Source organism: Gambusia affinis, linkage group LG02 (genome assembly GCF_019740435.1).
Source record: "Gambusia affinis linkage group LG02, SWU_Gaff_1.0, whole genome shotgun sequence".
In the NCBI taxonomy this organism is placed as follows: domain Eukaryota; kingdom Metazoa; phylum Chordata; class Actinopteri; order Cyprinodontiformes; family Poeciliidae; genus Gambusia; species Gambusia affinis.
The window spans coordinates 22090636-22110577 of NC_057869.1; the positions used below are offsets into that span (position 1 = coordinate 22090636).

General features: G+C 40.4%; 1 protein-coding gene across 1 annotated transcript in view; it reads right to left on the reverse strand.

The window, feature by feature from the left end:
- Positions 1–10570, reverse strand: part of baz2ba (bromodomain adjacent to zinc finger domain, 2Ba) — a 75347-nt gene extending 64777 nt beyond the window's left edge. The window contains exon 1 of the mRNA XM_044143637.1: positions 10267–10570. The gene's annotated coding sequence lies outside the window, so the exon portion shown is untranslated. The remainder of the gene's footprint in view (positions 1–10266) is intronic.
- Positions 10571–19942: the final 9372 nt, after the last annotated feature.

Here is a 19942-nt window from a genome sequence, read left to right on the forward strand (position 1 = left end):
CAGGAATTACCTGCAAAGCTGTTATTATTTCGTACTTCAGGCATGCTTGCACATGGGCAATGTGCAATCTAACTGCTGTAACGTCTGCCTGGATTGTCTTGTTTGGGTTTCCTAATCTACCACCACTGCTTCCTCAGATGAACAGATGTTGACTTTACTGTTCAGATACATACAGCAGCTCACTGACATCTGCACAGTGGTAAACACATGGGTCATAATTTTGTACCAACCACAAAGCAAAGAGAGGGGAAGAAAGAAAGAAAGAAAGAAAGAAAGAAAGAAAGAAAGAAAGAAAGAAAGAAAGAAAGAAAGAAAGAAAGAAAGAAAGAAGAAACAAAGAAAGAAAGAAAGAAAGAAAGAAAGAAAGAAAGAAAGAGAGGGAGAAAGAAAGAGAGAAAAAAGAAGGAAACAAAAAAAGAAAGAAAGAAAAGAAGAAAGAAATATTTTGCTTTGAAAACTCTATTTGCTGTAGGAGAATGGATAACAAGTGTACTCTGGAAATATACATATTGAGATTAGCCTAAAATCTATTTCACTTTAATATTTGATGCCCTGTTAGAGGAGCGACACCACTGAGGTGTTTGTCTCTGTTGTCTCTGCTGATCTCTAGCACACCGGTGCCTGTGGGAGTGAGTTAGGCGAGACTTGGCCGCAGACATTTTCCTGAAGCCCCTTGAACAAAACAGGCAAGTCTTGACAGTCTGTCCGCCACCAAGTCGTCACACAATCAGTTGCAGGAAACCAATCCCTAAATAGCTGTGATTCATCTCTTCATCACACACAATGCCAGTACACAGTGCACAAAGAAGCTCTCTCTGCCTCTCTCTTTCTCTCCCTCTGTCTTACCCTATCTGTCTCAACCCCCTCCTCCCATCCAACCCAAGCCCCAGTGTGGTCTCTCATGCTGCTTAAAAATAAGTGCTTCTCCCAGCTTTCTTTGCCCTGTGATTTACTGGCAGTGTCTAACTGCAGGGCAGCATCTTTTATCGTTACATGATCTGGGTCTGAAAGCTGACAAAATGGAATCTCTGTGCAAGTACTTTTGTGTGCGAGAAAGTGTATGTTCGGGGCAAAAGAAGGGGAGCGTAGAGGAGGAATAAAGAACTTGTGTGAGAAACGTTTGTCTAAGTGCAATCCAAATCCTCCCAGCCTCCTACTGCTGTGTTGCTTGAATGTATGTGTGTGTTTGTCATTCTGCTAAATGGTTTCTTCCTTGACTTGATGGAGCTAGTGCCATCTCAAGGGAACGCGTTACCACCATGCGCTGAAGTAAAGCGCTTTGAGACCGGTGAAAAGCTCCGAGCATTAGTGCGATCCATTTGTGAGAGGTAGAAAATATATAAAATATCAGGCCTGATTGTGTGCTTCTTTCTTTAGTCTGTGAGTATGCATGTTTTTGAGTTGCCATTATATCTTTTCTTTTACTGGCAGGGAGCCTATAGCCACATTAAGCAATCCACATTTATTTCTTCCTTCTCTTTGCCACATGAATCTGTAAATAGCCAACTTGGCCTTGTTTGTGTCTGTTTGCAGTTTCATTTTGATGGCAGTATCAGTAGCATATGTGGACACATAATCACCAGTGCGGACAATTAGGCCAACACAGGAGTACACAATAGGTTCAGAGTATCATTACAGCCTTGATGGACCATCACAATGACGTGTGAAGGTCAGGGTAGCCATGACCAGCACAGCTGTCACATCTACTATCAGCAGCCTCTTAGCTAAGTGGCCTTCCAGAACACTCAGCGCAAAACATAGCCAACTGGGAAGAGAAGGGCCAGAGCCAATGGAACAGGCCTATAACCCCTGCTGGGTTTGTATCATGACATTATTACACTACACTGTGAGCAATACTTCAAGATGGGGTGAAGAGCTGAATCAGAGCTATTTTGGCAGAAACTGTTGGCTTTACATGCAGTGAACAACATTATGACGTCTATTGGTACCGGCTCAGAAAATTTAGCTCAACACCCATCAAAGCAGCCATTTTTTAAAATGATGAGCAGCTCTGCCGTACAAGAGAAAAAAAAGGATATAGTGGAGCTGTGTGGAGAGCAGATGTGAATCCACTTTGATTTCAGCCGCTGTGTGTGTGGAGCTTCTATTAAATGGGTCTGCTGTCTCCTTGATCAAGGGAGTCAATAAAGGGCCAGTCCTGTCAAACCCTCAGGGGCGAGAGTGTATGCACATATGTGTCCGTGTGCGGGAGTGCGCGCGCGCCAGTGTGTTATGGGCGGATTTTGAAGTACTCTGACAGGTGAGTGATTGAGTACTTTCATTTCCCTCCAGCGACAACAAGACATCCACACACACACACACATATGTGCGTGACATGCACACACACACACACACACACACACACAGAGTGGAGGTTGCAGAGGGAGGGGAGCTGTTGTTTCTTAAAGGATGCTGCTTCTGCCTGCATGCTTAAATTAGCTCTAAATGTTTGGATTACACATGGGAGCTCTCACACAGGATTTAGCAACCCTAGCCTAGAGTCCAGAGACGTTTTCATCTGCATGCACACACACAAAGAAAACATGCCCTCAAACGGATCACAAACACAAGTCACCCTAGACAACACAACTTCAGTTCATCCGATGTAATCTAACGATGGGAGAGATGCTGGGGATTAAAGTGGTACCAAATGGACAAGATACGCAATGTCATCCATCAGATTTTCAATATGGCTAAACTCTCTCCTTGTTTCACTTCACAAGAGTGCTGTCTTGGCTTCTGTTGGTGGGGGGAGGATATAGTATGCAAACGGACACAGAAGGAGGGAGAAAAAAGGAGGAGAAAGAGAGAAGGGGAATGAGGGGAGGTCAGCACCCCCAGTCTCACATAAAGGCCCTCTCCCTCCCTTCTGCCTCAGCTTTCGAAGCCCCTGCCAGGATCGAGAGGCGTCTCACGTTACAGCTGTCTCTCAGTGTCATCGTTCAGAAAGAGCGAGCACAAGCGCAACAGAGAGACAGACAGCAAGGCAGAAGGACAGGCAGACAGACATACAGAGAGGGAGAAGGCAGCACAATGCCACAGACGGAGCGGGGCTAAGCTTTCAGAGCTGGACAGGAGAAAAACAACAGCAAGCAGCAGGTTCAACTGGATGAGGAAAGCCTCGCAGTTAGGTCGCCTGCTGGTGTATTTAATAAGTAATGTTCATGCAACGCACATTTCCACTACAACGCAGAAGCATTTTGAAATCACTGAGATGTGCTTTGACCTTTTCAGGACAGATTATTTCGAAATGGAGTTTAAACAGAGCTGGTCAGACCATTTCCTCTTCGCCACCTGGTGCTAACTGAAGACTGAAAATTTCCCAAGAAGAAAAAGGGGAAATATTCTTGATGCATTGCTTTGCCTGCACTGAGACCGGAGAAAGCGAAAGGCAATGTACTTACAGAGAGATAAGAGTTACTGTAAAAGCATGTGCTCACAGGGCTTGTGTGGATTAAACACTGCAAGTTGCCTCTCTACACATGAGTATCCTTTTTTAACCTTAATATGCTAAAAACAGCAGCTTGTCCCAGGCACAGTCATGACTAATCCACTGACTACCAGCAAATCAGCACCACTGATACAAACAAGGTAAGGCCATGTTAATGAATAGTGAGTTGGGTTGAATTGAGAGTCAAAACACATCTTCAACTGAAACATTTATAGATGCAAAGCTGTGAGTTTACACGGCTAATAAACTGGGATGTGATTTTATCACCATGGTTCACATGACGGTTCAGAGCAGCTACACCTATTGCAGTTTAAAACTGTGTGCGCTTGCTTTTACCCTTGTCCTTTTCTAGGGTGTTATGTAGGAGTTAAATATTTTAAATTCTGGCTTAGCTTGAAGCAAGCTTTGCCAGCGCAGCTAAAATAAAAAGCCTTTGTGGCAGCAGTGACCAGATTTTTAATGCTGAAGAAGATCAATAAACGGGGGCTGTCCAGGCGCAATCTCGTGCATTTGTGTGTATCTGTGTGTATCTGTGTGAGTGTATAAATGGGTGTGTGTTTCCTGTCCCTGTGCATAAATGCCTGTGTTCTGACAGCAATGTGTGTGTCAAGGTTTATGTGTGCATTTGTTAAAGCCAAGCAAAGCTTGCAGCGTGCCTGCCTGCATCAACTTATTCTATAGTTCCATCAAGAACCCCACTGACCCAAGAGGAACACCAGTAGAGAAACCAATATCTTTCCCATTCCGCCATTCAAAACCTCCTTCCTATTTCTTTTCCATTCATTTCCTCTCCTATTCGAGCACAGCCGGAGCGAGAGTATCCTGGAGAAATGTATATTTACAGGCCCCCTCTGCAACAGATTGAGAATGTCACAGTGTGGTAAACGTCAAACTATATAGCAGGTCTTCTAGACCTTGATGCTTGTAATCAAGTTTCTGTGGCCAGATAAGACAGATAAAGCAAAAGACACAGGTAAACATGTTGTGTGGTTTTTCAAAGGAAAACAAAACCAACACCTCCGAGTTTCTGCTGTTTCAGCTTCATCCAGCTGCTTCTCTTAACACTGAGAGACAATAAATGACTGTCTTTCATGAAGCAAAATGCCAGTGACGTGAAAACGCTTTCGTAATGTTGCCATGTCATGTCGGTGTAACGTTTCGCTCAGACCACATTAAATGGATGCCCCCAGCTCGCACACGGTGTGGCAACTTAAACATGAATATGCAACAGAAACATACTGAATAATGAGGACCAGCACGCTCGCTGTTCTACGGCTCCACAAAACATGGAGCACATTTGTATTTTCACCTCCACCCCGATGTACAAAACAAAAACAGCCCTGAAGTGGAAAAAAAAAAAAAAAAAAAAATCATCAGGACCTTTTGAGACTTCATTATAAGAAACTAGCACGGACTTTCCAAACGAGGTATCTCTTCGGAGGAGGAAGTAAAAAAAAATCAACCTTTTCACCTTGCTGGTGGAAAAGCAGGCATCCCAACGAGACGGAGAATGTGCAAACAACCTTGACTTTCATCAAGGAAATTCTCACATTGAATGATAAATAGAGGCCCACGGGACGAACAGCAAAGAAGCAGCTTATCGCCTTTCCCTCCCAAATTTGGCCGCTCTGTGTTCTGTCTCCGGAAAGTCAATGCAGGGTGACCCCCTCGCACTTTCCACCGCTTATTGTTCAGTAATTAATCCACCATATGTAATCCGTGCAGAAATGCAGAGAAAACAGAGTGAGTGTTGATTTGTTTAGTCTTAATTAACAGTGGAGATTGTTTACTTGCTCCTACAACAGGAGGCATATGTGCCCCATCTCATTAGCCAGGCTTTCAAACTGGAGCTACACTTTCTCGGTGCACAGATGGGTACAAACAGTGGCGGTCAGAGATAGCCACAATATTTGAAAAGGCTGGCGTTAAAAGCAGCTGTCACCAAGAATGCACTTTAGACAATTATTTGAGTACTCTGATGATTATCAGGAGATTCGGCGAGCAGGCAGTGTTACCAAAATAGAAAGGTAACATGAGGTTAGTCAGATCATCTGAGATCTAACTAACTTTCCAGCGGGGAGGATGTCAACATGCAAAGCCCTGTGAATGTGTATGTAAGCAAGCCTGCAGCACACAGCAAATGACAAAGACAGACACACAGAAGTGTGACTTGAATGAGCAACGTAAAACATCATCAAACTTATAAAGTTTTTAGCTTATTGGAAGAAACAGTACTTTTCCACAAAGGACCAATCAGCTGTTAAAGAATTAATCCATACCTCTATCACAACTGTTGTAGTGATCAATTTTCTGACATGCCATTTCATCTGTCCTTGTTGTTTTCTGAATACACGCTTGCGCTTTCATTTGTAAACGACATCCGGATGAAGAAATCTGACCAGAACTCTGTCTAACACGAGTTTCTTGAGTCATTTGGTTAACAATAAGCAGATCTCCACTTCCTCTCTAAATTTCGCAGCTCTGAATCACCACTAACATACACAGATTTGGCGGTGCAACCAGATGGCTTTTATTCTCGATAGATTATTTGCAACGTCTCATTAATCAGTGACTAAATATAACATAAAAGCATTGGGGCCATGGATTTTTTTTTTACAGGCAAAGAAGGGCGACACGATAAAAGGAAAAACATGGTGATATTAATAGGAATATTTCTGAGCTTATATTGATTGTGATTAGCCTACATTTTCCTCTCTGCTCTTTATTTTTTTTATCATTGCAAAAATGTCCCTGGGGTTTAATAGCTTGGTCACTAGCGTCTAAATCAGATGCAGTTATAAAGGATGTAAAAAGTCAACCCAGGTTGATAAATATATTATCGGCATCAGGCTTTTATTCTGCCTCTTGGACATCGGACTTCTGAGCTGGGAACAACTTCACACCCAAGCTGATAGTCGCGAGTCAGAAAACAAGTGGATTTGCTGTTGTTTCACCTCAATTTTAAGCATTTGAACACTAACGGGACATATCCACAACAAGACATTTAACATTAATATGTGTCTTTGGTTTAATTAGTTACAAATCACAGTACAAAGTGCTAATAAATAGTCTGTAGCTGCAACTTTCACAATGTTTTATATGCAAGCAGGCTCGAGGTCAGTATCCAGTATGGCTACCAGGCCACCTTGGATACTCAACAGTGAGATGATCTCAGATTTGCTGGTGGGAATTTTCACTTCAAAGTGCATTCTTCTTGTTTTTAGTCCTTGGAGCTCAGAAAATCTAGAAGCTAGGTATGAAGATAATAGGAAGAGAATGGCAATTATTAAATGACACCTAAAACGTTATAGTACTGCAACCAAAGAGTCTTTTCCCGTCGCAATATTGCACACGTTGACATTGTCAATTGTGATTCGACAATTTGAACGACTTTGTGGAAAAGTACTGTATTGTGCAACTCTAGGGTAAACTTTATCACAGAGCAAGATGCAGAGTTACATGTTTGTATGTGTGTGTACAGATGCAAACGCTAAGTTTTCTTTCTTTATTGATTGGCCCTTCAACAACCTTAACCAAACCACAGACTGGGATGAGACCTTATGTCACAAAAAAATACAAAACACAGTTGCACTGTAATGTAAAGTTATATAGTTAGTTATGAACCTAATTAGTGTGAAGCTTATTGTAAGGAATTGGAATAAAATTAAAATACTCTCAAATCCCCATTTGACAATACTGACATGAAAAGGTTACATTTACATAGTTACTATATACTATAATTGATGTAATAGTTGTCACTGATGCAGATGCACTCAAACATGGCTTAATCAGTGATTAAGGTTTTACAACCTTTTTTTTCCCTCTGCTATCAGTCAAAATGACAGCAAGGCTTTAGATCCATTTCACAAATGGATTTTATTTGTTCTTAAATCTCAGCAACGGGGGGAAAAACGTTTAACCTATAAGATACACTTAGTAATGCTCAAATGGATGGACGGTATATTTATTTACATTTACAACTATCTGATGTTTTCAGGTGTAGTGCAAAGTTAAAATGTTTTAATTATTAAATAAAAGTATAGCAAACATTGCCTCAAGCTGATTATCACTATACTGTATTATAGATACCTAATAAACACCACTTTAGTTCCTTTTTAAAAGATAAACTAAGGGGTTCCTCTATAGAAAAAAACAACAACCTTATATTCAATAGTAGAGGATTAAAGAAAATCCAGGCCTGTGTGGACATGGGATTGCCTTCTCAAAAGCTGTCCAAGTTCTGTCAGATTCAGCACCCCTACACATAGAGCTCGTGAACCTAATTTCACCTAATCAGCTTAGTCAATAGCAACCGTTTGCTGTGATTCTAGTAGACATGCAAATGGGGCTTAACAATGTCTATCCTTAATTCCTAAATGTTCAAGTCAAGCGGAAGTCTCCCTTTATCTCCTCAAAAACAACAGTTCCAATTTTATGGAGGGAACAAGAAGAAAAGCGAAAATAAAACTCCAGCAGAGTTGACTGTTTTTTCTTGGCCTGGTGAGGAAGGATCTCGCTCTGATTTGAGTGTGCTTGAGGTAGCACAGTGTGCTTTCATTTCAAACCAACATCGCAAACAAACTCTGACAGATTTGTTCCCCTTTTTCACTTTTGCTCTTGTTCAATCTCTCTTAATTATGAGAAAACACACTGCGCAAATAGCACTTCTTGCAGGTCTGTGTGTTCAGCTGCGGCCCCTGCGCGCACATACAAGTGTATGTCAAAACACGCAAACATTCAAACAGATCTCCCCGAAATAAAATTGCCAAAAAGAGATAGTTGCGCGAGAGATAGAAAAGTTGAAGACACCGTTCCGTTTCAATTCACGGACACCACTAATGGCTTCTTAGCAGTTCTATGAAATCAAGCAGCTGTCATGTCGATGCATCAGCAGCGGAGAGAGGAGCGAGAGCCATTCCCCATAAGGACAGAGGCACCGCGCCTTCATGTTTGGCTAAACATCTGCTCCTCTGCACTCAGGCTTCGCAGCAATAAACGGGCAAACAAAAGAGGTGGGAGGTGAAATGATCAGATTTTCCATTTCAAAGCATTTGTTCTGTGTGTTTTCATCCCTCCTCCTCCTATTTCCCTGCTTATAGGACACAGAGAAGATGGTGAGATCAGGCTCTACCTTAGGGGAGGGCTTAAGCTCATGCGTGAGGCAAAATGACGGAAAATAAATAGGACAAGTGTCCTGTCTGGAAAACGTGTAAACAAGTACCAAGGCAATCTAAAGAGACTGTTACAATGAGCAGACATGTACAAAGATCTGAGTTAGAAGTGGTCGATTTATAATTAAAATAAAATATTAAACTATTTCCTAATTGGTCATTTGTTTAAAAAAAAAGGGTGTTAAATGTATTTTTATTTCAAAGGAAATGTGATCAAAGTGATGTTTATTCAGGATCTAACATCAAGTGTTTTATTTTGACTCTTAATTGCATTCTTGGTAATTAAGGCTAACAGCAGTCCTTCCTTTCCTCCTTCCTTCCTTCCTTACTCCATTCATTCATGTTTAGCTGCAAACACAAGCCACGGCTAATATAACTGAAAAACAGTTTTGAGTTTAAAACACAAAGAATTAATTTATTTGACATAACCGTGTCACACTATGACATTACCCGGCTTCCCCAGCCATATATTCCAATCTCGACAGAAAACACATAACTTCATATTTTGTTTATAAATAAGCATTTCCCCCCTTAATCTCAAACGAGCTTCTAAATTATGTCTCTGGAGCATTTAACGTTACAAATGTCTTTCAAAAGCGTCTTCATAAAACCCTTTACTCTGTCTTTCTCTCTCTCGCTCGCTTCTCTACAGCGCGTCAAAAACTTTGGTAAAACTTAAGAAAAAAAAAACGTGGATCCATTTCCTACTAAAGTAGTCAAAAGTGTTTGTATGTGTAGAGAGAGAGAGGGGAGGAAAGGCAGGGGTGCTTGAGGGACGAATTTAAAACAACCAAGATGGCGAGAGGCTTGTTGTTTTGGAAGGGGCAGAAAAAAATGGAGGATATTGTAATATACACAAAGGGATAAATTTCAACAACTCAGCCAAGCGGCTGCTAGCTCGCCTGCACGCCTCGGTTTGAGGAAGCGACCGCGATTAGCAGCACCCCGGCGAAGCCTGGCCAACAACACGGAAAAAAAGCTCAAACTCCGACCCGCTCAGGACAGAGAAATGAATAATACACGTCTAAACTTAACCCAAACTGATGTGGATGTTTATAAATGTGTCGCAAATTGTTTTATTTTCGAGTCGAGGGACTGTTAAAGTGGATGGATTTTTAAAGGACGGACAGCGAGGACCAACGGCAGTCCAGTCAGTTACCCCCCTCCGTCTCTCTCTCTCGCTCTACGTTTTGACGGTTACAGCTCAAAATACGCACTAAAAACACCCCGAACGGCTCGTTTAAACGGCCGATAAAAACCAAAGACACCACAAAGGCTTAAAAAGTTTAAAATCACAACGATAAAACTAGTTATCGCACAGGAGTGAACGGTGCGAGAGAGAGGAAGAAAGGAAAGAAGGACACAAAGACGATTCCCACTATCAGGTCACCACTCAGGGAGAAAAACCCCACTTCGTTTTCAGATTAAAGAGGAAAAAACTTCAACCAAATGTACCGCTAACGACTACCGGACACACCGACCGAATGAATTACATTCGCAACAAGAAAACAAAGTAGCCACAAAAGCTGAAAAAAGCGAAGAAATTAGAAACCGAAGCCAGCTCTCAAAGCGGAGCTCATCGCTTGTTTCAGTGATGGTCTTGAAAACAGCGTCAGGGAAATAAAAAAATAAAAAAACACTTACCTTTTTTTAGTTTCGACACTTTACTTATTTCCAGCGTGCGGCTTCTTTAGATCAACTAACTCTTCGGTTTGCTCTTCTTGTCGCCTCTCTTGTGTCTTTTTTTCCTTCCTTGGTCGGTTTTGGTTATGAAAGAGGTCGGGGACGAATGATAAAGAAGGGAATTGGGCAGTAATTGAGTCTCGGTGTGTGAGTGTGTGTGTTAGTTACTAACAGCAGATTGAAGGAGACTCTTCTCAAGGTTTATTCAGCTCCACTTCAAGGAACCGACCTGACGTCAGCTCACTACTGCCACACAAAGAAAACTTATTATTTGTGCAGCGGCCGTAGTAGAGGAGCGGATATAGTAATTGACCGTTATTACTTTAAATGCGACATTATCATTTTGCAGCACGGCTCCGGCTGAGATGTGGCGGTGACTTTAATTTATGAATGTTGTTTTGTGGCGCATCTCACTCCCCTTCTGTTGTAAACAAATAGAGAATAGCTACAAATAGAATAGATGTTACAACTTTAAAAAAAAAAAAAAATTTTTTTTTTACTGTTAGCATATGTAATTAAAATGACTAGACTTTAAAAAATAAACTAAAAAAAAAATCTCCAAATTATACTTAGAGCAAATAATAAAACAAAGCTTTGGAACTTTAGTTTGAGTCTTTTTCAAATGATTTTATTGCAGTAATGAAAGTTGTTAGTGTCACATTACATTTGTTTTTATGCTGCAGTTGAAGAGGTGTCTAAATAAAAGCAATGTTGAATAAAACATCAATGCATCCATCTATCTATCTTACTGTCTGTCTGTCTGTCTGTCTGTCTGTCTGTCTGTCTGTCTGTCTGTCTGTCTGTCTATCTATCTATCTATCTATCTATCTATCTATCTATCTATCTATCTATCTATCTATCTATCTATCTGTCTGTCTATCTATCTATCTATCTGAACTCATGATGTGTGATCAAACAAATACATGGGTCTCACAGTGGCTCCAAATTAAAGGGCACTTTGTGAAACAAAACCAGAAATGGGGCAGCTCCTCCTCGGGACGGGATCAATACATAGCCTGGCAAAGACAGCCATCTGTGCCTAATTGTATGCTTTACCTCCTCTTCTGAACGCACAATAAGCAACAGGCTGAACGCAGGCCCTCTGACCCAGACTGGCTTTCCAGACGGGGGAAGATTATTTCATTCAACTGGAAAACAACAAGGGGGTGGGGTAGAGGGGCGTTGTTGCTGTGTAGGGTAAGGGGAGTAGATTTTTTTTTTTTTTTTTTTTTGCAGATGGAGTGGGCAACTGTTCCTATACGCCCCACCCTGACGAGGATGGGTCACAGAACTTGAGCCAACTGGTACATCACTCTCTCTCTCTCTCTGTCTCTCTATCTCTTTCTCGGTCACATCACAGCGCTGGGTGTATTCATTTTAACAGGTATTATAGTGGATTAACAAACTGTCCACTGTTAGTTTATGGGTAACCTCATAAATCTTGTGTTGTTAGCAGACTGTTGCTTTACGGTCACATTTACACTAATGCTTTATAATAATTTCAGATGTTCGTAAATGAAGGCTCCCTCTTTTTTTCCTCCCCTCTGTCTTCCTCTCTGCCGTTATGTCACAACATCCAAAAGTGTCGCCACACTTTTCTGGAGCTGTTGCAACAATTGCAGTGCTCTTGCTCAGAAATCCTTCATTTTTTTCATCTCTAAGATAAAAAAAAAAAAAACCGTAAGAAGTAAAAGGTAGCGTTGTGGTGCAAGTCTGATAAAACATTCATGATCACCAGAGTTTGGCGGACGGACACAGACGGAACCCCTTATTCAGCTTCTGGTGCACAGTTAAAGCCATTTTATACGCTTGCTCTCTGTGTTTCGTTGGTCATTGATTTTTCTCTCCGTCGTCCTTCCATTACCTGTTGAGATGGTTGGTGGGGGTGGAGACCGTGGGGGGGGACTTGCTCTTCTTCAAACACACAAAAACACACAACAGTCCTCTCTATCTGTCTCCGTAGCCACTGGCACCCTGGTGTATTTCTCCATCTCCTCCACCTCCTCCTCTTGTGGCGGGGATGACAGGCTATGAGGAATGACAGTGGCTCTGTTTGTCATACAGTAGCAGCAAGAAGCAAGGATTTTTAATTGCATTGGAGAATCTTCATTAAAGAGAGCACATGGGGGCGGAAAGTGGGGGAAGAGGGCTGCATGGGGCTGCGTCGGGGGGCACTCTGAGCATCGTCATTAGGAGCAGGCGCTAGTAGCGGAGAAGGGTGGGCCCTCTTTGCATGCACACTGAGAATGCCTGCCGTACCTCGGTCATTTGTAACATAATAAGTGCCAGCACAATGACTGCAATGCGAGAAAGCACACCACAGGGAAGAGAAGGGGGAAGGGAGACAGCATGTCTGTCTAAAAGAGGCACTTTTTTTTGGTCTTGATTAGAAAGTATAATGAGCCACTAAAGAAACTAAGGGGGGGTGGAGGAGGGAAGGATCTCTCCTGAGACTGATGGAAAACAAATTAATCTGGTGATTTAAATTTAATTATTATTTTTCTATTAGTCCACCATGCAAAGACAGCCATCAGAAGAGAGGAGCTGTGCTTGCATTTATTGATTTTTGCCCAGACACATTCAGGGAATACAGATTCATCTGCTCCCTTCCCCACACAATCCGCTACGTGGGATTCCATTAACACAAGAAGCTTCCAGCAACTCCGAGATGTTTAATTTGAACACCATAAATGGGGCCTAAAATAGCATTCAAGCACAAGAAAGTGGCCTAAGGATGTCTTCCTATAAAATTGAATTAGTCGTCACTTCTTGTTGTGTCCAACATAACAAGTATTAAATAAACACCCAATGAATTAAATTAAGACGGGGGCTCTTCGGTATGGAACGAGTCACACACCGTCCGTTGCTCCTCTCTGTTTTTGATGCCTTACAGTCTTATAGCGGTTGACTTTGATTTAATCTTTTATTTTGGATTAATCCCAAAAAGAAAAACCCCGCAGCTGGACTGCGTTGTAATTGTCCATCCACTCGTCCCAACATCCTTTCAGTCTTGAATGCAACGCCTTATGAGATGTAATGATTTAAAAAGTCAATGATTTGAACTGACTGTGTGTGATTAAAGCACGAGGGACCAATTTGCGGCAGCTATATGTAGAACATCGGTGAGCCTCAAGTAACTCAGATTCTCTTGCTGACATAAAATTCGGCAATTATGCCAGATGAACGGCTTTATTGATTCGCTTCCTCCTATCTCCTCGTGAAAATGGTTCATCGCTGAGATCCTGGAAGCCTAACTATGCCTAATGGCGTATGGGATCCGTGTGACAGTGAGATATGCATTGATCCGTGACCTTTGACCCAAGAGACATTCACAGGAAAACTGTTACAAGTGGGTTTTTTTTTTTTGTTTTTTTGTTTTTTGTGACGCCATGGTTTCCATCCACCCTAATATATCTGCCTGGTGATTCGTTGTCAGCTTGTGGATTTCTCTCAGTAAACGCACACGGAGCTCTATAGTTATTCAAAAGATCAGCCAGAAATTGTTTGGCTTGCAAGGTTGACTAATAAACCCTTTGCTCAGTTGAAATGGATGCACTTGGAGAGTGTTTATTGTGGTGAATGTAACTGAGCAGAACCCTCTGCTGCATGATGTAATACACAGAAGGGAGAAATCATCATAATAGCAGAGTAGTAGAGTGACTCATTCGCTGATGAGGTACAGTCACACTGTCACTCAACGAGGAGATGCAGTGGAAGCCCGATGGAGAGAGAGTGAGAGATAGAGAGAGAGAAAGAGGAAGATGGGAGAGCAGAAGCATGTTCCTTTTTTCTGGGAACGAGGAGTCATTTGTGCCAGGAAAGTGGAGGAACAACCTCTCGGCCCCGCAGTGATGCATCCCTCCATGAAGAATGAGATCACAAGCAAATGTCATCCCAACCTGAGTCGAGCCAAATGACCTTGAATCGAATAAATATAAAAATAAAAAAATAAATAAATAAAGCATCTTCACCCACGTCAGTGTGTACACGAGTCGCACAAAATGTCAGCAGATTTTCCATTTGCTAAATCTGCTCCTAAGTGCAGGGGTTTAGCCAAGGTACTCAACCTAGTATTTTTCCTCAAGTCCTGGAGAATGCAGGCAGCAGCGCCTAGCGGAACTGTTGGTTACACCTACCTGTAGTTAGCCGTGCGCTTAGAGCTAAAGTTCAATTACCACAAAGTGAAGTGGCACAACATTTCCCCCACTCTGAGAGGAGCAACAATGGTTTAAGGAGAGAGCAGATGTGTGTGCGAAATTAACTTCCCTTCCCTTCTGTGTCTCTACAATTTCACTTGTTTGTTGAATTCACTGCAGATGAAGCTTGGGGGATTTTTCAAAGGAAACTACTTTCACACTTGAAATACTTTTGAGCTCCAGTGCACTTTTCTCAGCTTACATAGCTGTGTTCACATAACAGACATATCTTTGAGAGCACATTACATATTGATAGATACGGCGAATTTGTTGCCCTGTTATCAAAACTGACCTTTCGCTGTTTTTTTTCTCCTTCTCTGTTCTCTGTCTGACACAACCGTCGTTGTATCATTTATTATGACAGTGCAGATTTAACCCAGCTTGCCTGCTGTATAATTCTCTCACTGCAAAGTTTGCACAGCCTAATAGACAAATAATACTGTTTGAATAATGAATGGTTAAAAATGAAGCTCTGTTCTAATCCACAGAGACCTATTCCTTTTTATTAACTCACCCACTAGTGACTTGTAAGTCAACTGTAAGCCTACCTTTTATTAAATTCCACTCAAATGCTAATCCACACGAGGCTCTTACACTGAAAGACGTCTTAGCTGGTGAAATCAGCAACAGAAATGTAAGAGTTCGGCTTCTGCAGGTGAATATTGTTCAGCCTGTGGTTTTTACAAGTTTGATTTAGTGGAGTTCCCCCGACAAACTGATTAAGGCCAAGAAACAGAAATCTTCAAGCACCCAAAGACCTGAAAGTGAAACTGCCATCTAACTTAAAATTAGATGTAATTTTTATGAACACATCTGCTTTCTGGTGTAAACAGGACTAGTCATCAAGCACAAAGATTTGGGATTTAATTGAGACATTTTTGTCCCTGAGATAAAACATTTAAAAGTGACAATCTTGTAAGTGTTGCGTGGTATAATTTACTGTCAAACACAAACAGTTTCTTTAGTTGTTGTAAAGATAAATAGGCCTTTTTTAAACTTCTTTCTCATTTGCCAAAACAATGGCTCCAGAAAAGCGTAAGCTCACAGATGCTAGTTTCTTTCTTTAAATAATGAGGCATTTATTATGTACAATGCACCTTAAAAACCCGCCAAAACAAATCAAATCAGTGAGTAGGACAAAAAGTCACACATTAAGCTGGTTTCGTAAGTGTGCACACCCTGAAACCTTTTGGTTTGAATTCAGCATTCAGTCATTCAAGGAGGAAATTGCCAGCATTCTGCATCTTGACGTCGTGATATTTGCCAACGCTGCGCTGCAAAGGTTCTCCAAATTCAACAGATTGTGAGGACGTCTCTAGGCTCCCGCCCTCTTCACGTGACCTCACATTCTGGACTTTGGCTCTTTACTTTAGTTTTTCTGTTTATGGAGTCAATTTTATGTGGATTGCTTTCAGACCAATGGTGAAAGATGTCTAGCAGACACTTAAAATTGGTCAGCAAAAAAATTAGATAACTGGAACTGTTCATGATGGGTTTTTTTTCCCTCCAGGGGGTCTTTTGTGGGCTCTGGTGTCCCTTATATGACAGTAGGCTGACAGGAGAGGGGGGAAGACATGCGGCAAATGTCAGTCGGGTCCGGGAATCGAACCCGTGACGGCCGTGTCGAGGACTCAAGGCCTCCAAATGTGGGTTGCACTATCCCCTACGCCACCGCAGCACGCCCCAGGAACTGTTCATGATTACAAAAAAAATAAAAAAATAAAAAAATAAAAAATCTGGAATGATCAGGAGGAAGGTTCCACCGCTGTGATTCACTGTGGGTATACTGTTCTTCTAGTGATTCTCACTATTGTTTGCATGCCAAACATACCTTTCGAAGTCATTGCCCAGAATTTCAAGTTTAGTTTCATCAAACTCTAACGCGTTCTTCTATTTTTTTTTTTTTTTGCTGTTTTAGAGGTCTAATCGTTTCCTTTGGTAGAAATGGCTTTTGCCTCAGAACACTACTCCCTAGACTAAAAATACAAAGGATACAGATCATTGTTGACACATGGAGTCCTTGTCAGAAATTCTTGCAGCTCCTTCAGTCTTGCTATGGTCCTCCTGGTAGCCACCCTGAATTGTTTCTGTCTAGTTTATTTTTATTTTTTTACAGTCTTAGAGAACTGTCAATTTTCTCTCTTCAGTGTGTGTTTGTAAATAATGCAATAAAACTTTCGGCACTCTTCTCCTGGTAAAGCCTTTGCGTAATGGAATACATCTGATCCTTTTCAACACGTCTGCAAACTGCAGTGGCTTCAACTACAGGAAGCACATATGAAAGATTACTCAGATTAAATGTAATGGATGCTGAAAATAAATCGAAGGCGCTTCAGAAAAGTTTTATTTTAAGGGTGCGGACAGCTATGCAACCAGGTTGCTGCCTGTTTTTATTTATTTTTTTGCATTCCCCCATCTGACAAGCTTGTTTGCTTTTTGGTTGGAGTAAATGTCCCACGACATGTGAAACAGGTTTTGAAATGATTCATGTTAGGTTCATTGTGTTACATGACAAAAAAACCCCGTACTTCACTTGAGCCACTAACTTTTTGATAGCAACATAACCTCTTCTGTTGAGTCACACAATTACTGACATCAACACTGCCGTAAAGCAGGAGTGGTGTTGAAACAGCTAATGGTCTGAGATTGTTTCATTTTTTTAACTTTGAAGTTTGCTAGTTTCTTGTTTACATCAGAAATTTGATGATATTCTGAATTTTACATAAACGACGAGGACAGAGAAGAAATCCTCGGTTTATATCTGCAGCTAATGGGGTCTTTTAAAAAGAGTTGCTTGTTTAGATGTTGCAAAATCAAAATGTGAAAGCATTTTTTTTTTTATGTCACAGCTCAACTGTTTCTCTGAACGAATATTTTATGAAAAAAAAATATTTGGATTCATAATCACATGCTTATCTTTCTCATTGAGCTGAAACTCTTAATGTCTCTTTCACAAGCAGGAGAAATTAGGAGAAATTACACTAAAGCCAAAACATCTTACAGTCAAGATAAAAGAAGATAGACCAGCTTTACATTTACATTCAGAGTCCCCAGCATTTATTGGCGTTCCTATTAAAGATTGTTAAAATGCCTTAAAATGAATCCATCTTCTATTACAGCAGCATAATCTCACCATGAAACATTGGTGTTTATGCTCTACATTTTGAGTTGATCAGAGTGACTATGCACTTTCATTTAGTAGTCTTCCTGTTTTCTTGTTGCTTAAATATGACTTGGCATCGAGGCCTTTTTTCACCGACACTCAGGTAAAGTAGATTTGTGTTGATCTCAACATTTTTGAAAATCGCTTCAAGAAAACAGCTATCCACCTACACTTGCACAGATCTGCAGTCACAGCTTATTATGAACTTTAGAACAACTGGAACTATGAAGGTGCCCTACATGTGGGGACTATTGTCTTTGACGCTGCCATTTGGAGTTTGAAAGTGTTTAATAATGATGAATAAAGGGCAGTAGAGGATCATAAAATGAGATAAATGAGAATGGACGGAGACCAAAGTCTTCCTAAAAGTCACAGTAAGATTGTAAGTGAGGTTAAAAATAATCTCTAAAGAATAAAACCGTGATCCCTAATATGCCTGATAATTAATTTAAAGCCCCTGTATGCAACTTTGCAAGGGATCCTGTAGAGTGTATTTCAGTGTTGTGTTTTTCCAGAAATGTTTCCATTCTTTATCGCTAAATAATGACAGAGAGGAATAATTATACATATGAAGGGCAATATTAGAACCTGATAAAGACCAGATCATTTATGTATTAAAGAATTAATAAAGGATGTATTTGCTTTTGGAGATTTTTGAAACGCTTGTGAAAACACACTGTAGAACGACTTTCATTCGTTTCAAATTTTAGACCTTTAAGTTGCTTCAATTCAGTTGTCAAAAATAATCATTTTTTTATGTTCTAAGGATAATTTGTATTATTTTACGTTAGAGCAACTCAAACTCAAACAGAACATGCATAGGTAATTAAACTGCTAAAATATTAAAAACCATGTCCCTCTGTAAATGTGTGCAGACTAATCTCTGTACTTTACAGAATAAAAAGACAGATCTTAGGACGAACATTGAAATGATCGTATGAGATGTTCAAAGTTTACCTTTTTATCCCACTGCGCATATAAAAACACGTTTGCATGGGGGGAAAAAAACATGCACAAAATGTGTTCGGATGCTCAAAATCCCACCTTTGGTCTAATTATAGCTGTCTCATTTAAATGCAGAGGAAACGTTCATGCATACCATATGAGTTATTTTCAGACAAGCCTTACAAGCATCCCAAATCCATCCATTTGAAAAGTCTTCATCTTCATTGTAGCGATCTGTTTGAGTTGCATGTGAATGTTTTAAAACGTATGCAAAAAGAAGTCCCCTGCAGACATTAAGTCCACATAAGTATTGCTGAACAGCAGCAGTGCTCCGTTTTAATTAGCAAATGGATAAAATAGGAGAAAATGTGCGGGACTGAGGTTTGTGGGGGGTTTTTAGATTTGAAGGTCGTGAAATGACTTTGGTCACTTTGCGAAACAATAATGTCCCGCACAGAAAAAGAAAAAAAAAAAAACTGGTTTTGTGTAAACTAGGATTGCTCTAAATGAGAGCGAATGCAGATGTGTTTGAGCTGAGGAACAGAGAATTCATCAAGAATTTACAGCCATGTCTATTAAACTGAAATAAAATCAAGCAAACAAAGACATTTTAGCAATTACAACTGCAATGACAGTTATCTTAAAATTTCGGAGACGTTTCCTGAAGACATTTGAGTCCATGATGCTCATCGTTACATTTAGAGGGTAAAGAGGGGATCTTGCACACCTGAGAACATCATCCCAGCTGTGAAGTATTAAGAAGTGGCAGCATCAAGTTGTGTGGGTACTTTGCTGCAGAAGGACTTGTGAACTTCAAAAAATACAAATGTAAAAAAGTTAAGATCCTCCATTGAATATTCAGTTTATCACTTAAAAAAAAAAAATCATAAATTGATGTTTAATTTTGGCTTAGCTCCCTCTGGAAAAAAAAAGAGTCATTTCTCTGCACTGCAAAATAAAAATAACCTAGTTTAACTAATTAAACAAAACATGATAAAATATTTAATCTTAAATGACCTTAAACAGGAAAGGCCAAATCAGACATTCAGAAAGGTAATATCTCTCTGTCTGTACTAGGTATGTAATTCTAAAAAATCTAATGGAATTTGATTTAAAAAAAAAAAAAAAAAAATTACCCAAGTTATGAAAAAAAATTTCTTCCACCATATAAAGATTTATGTCATGTTTTATCTAAAACAAATCTTTCTCTTATAACTCAGTGATTTGCCTCTCTTTCGTTGATAAAAAAAAAACAACTCAATTTAAAGACTTAAAATGAAAATGAGCATAACACTGTCAACTCAAGCGGTGCACTTCCTCTCTGTTCACTTTT